Raw genomic sequence first — 1,618 nt, 5'->3', positions numbered from 1 at the left:
GTGTGTGTGTGTGTGTGTGTGTGTGTGTGTGTGTGTGTGTGTGTGTGTGTGTGTGTGTGTGTGTGTGAGAGAGTGTGAGCGTGAGTGAGTGAGTGAGTACAGGAGAGGCAGAGCTGAAAGTGAAGGGTTTCTGTTGTCTAAATGAAAAGGCGAGGAGCATGTGCCAAACTGGATTAAACTCTGAACGCCAGTTTTCTTTGTAAAACACACACAAAACAAATGTACATATAAATTATGTAGCAACATACTTGTAAAAATAGGAAAATATTTTTTTAAGGTGAAGTTCTTAAAGCACTTGAGGCTTAGATGAGACATATCTGCAAAATCCACTTTTTAGCTGTTAAATACATTTTATTGTGAACTTGGAGTCTGTAGGAGGCAGAGAAGGTGAATTTAGTCTCTCCTGGTGCTGCAAAGATATCTTTATGTTCTGTTTGGGTCAGATTTTTCAGCCCGTTCAGTTTCCTCTGTTTTTTTATGACGTTTTCTGAACTATTACATCAAATTATCTATGATAGAACTTCTAAATAAGGTCTTGATTTACCAACTACAATTTGGTGGTCTTCATTTTCCTTTGGCTCCAGCGTGTAAGGCTGGACGGACAAGTCTTCTCTTGTTGTCCACTTTTAATCAAATTGTAAATAAAAAGTTTCTGCACAACTTTATGGCCATAAACCCCTCTATCAAACTAAATGAACTGCTCTGGAAGCTGGATGGGGTGGGGTGTGAAGCGTCTCGTTTGGATTTAAAGGAGCAGCATCAAAACRAGTYGATCTGAGATGCACCTCAGAAGAGTTCCTCTTTATAAAGACTGCAGCTGATGATTTAATTGTGAAAAAGGATTTAAATGCAGGATATGTCTCTTTTAAGTCTTCAGCTTAAAGCTGGTCCGTAATGAAGAAACGTGCTTTTCTACAATTATAACCACAGATTTTCAATCAGAGAAATGGGAAGCTGTTTGCATCAGGTGTGATTGTTCTAGCTGAGTTTAACTGAGTGGAAGTAGACACAGAATCTGAAATATATAAGAAGAATAACTTTCTGATCTTCCATTAACTTATGCACTTATCCCTGGTGGGATTCTCAGTTATATGACAGTGTCATATTAAGACACGTTCTGGTTCTCTGCTCTGATTATGAAAAGGGGGACAAAAAGAGTTTCTATTTGATGGTTAATTGCAAGTGCACTTTATTAGCGATAAGCTTTGATGTTTGAACATGATGAACCACAGTCTAACACATACTGACATTTTTTTTCTCTTATGTTCAATAAAATCATAATAAACTGACTTTGGGTGCTTTGATTTTATTTTTGTCTTCCAAACACAGCGTCACAGCCTTTCAGTTTATACCAGATTAGTCTGGTAGTTTGGGCCAGATGATGAAGAATGGATGAGTTTACCTGATTTGTTTAAAGGAATGTTATACAAAATTGAATTATTTTTTAGCTTTATGTGTCCATCCATCATCCACTTTATCCAAAGTAGGTTTGCAAAGTTTTACTCATGAAATTAACAAAAATGCAGATGATAATGGAAGAAAACTTTAGGACACCCTATACCCTCTAATACAGTATTTTTCAACCCTGGTCCTTAAGGCACAATGTCCTGCATGTTTT

This window comes from Austrofundulus limnaeus, unplaced genomic scaffold (genome assembly GCF_001266775.1).
Source record: "Austrofundulus limnaeus strain Quisiro unplaced genomic scaffold, Austrofundulus_limnaeus-1.0 Scaffold1001, whole genome shotgun sequence".
In the NCBI taxonomy this organism is placed as follows: domain Eukaryota; kingdom Metazoa; phylum Chordata; class Actinopteri; order Cyprinodontiformes; family Rivulidae; genus Austrofundulus; species Austrofundulus limnaeus.
This window is presented reverse-complemented; position numbering follows the sequence as displayed.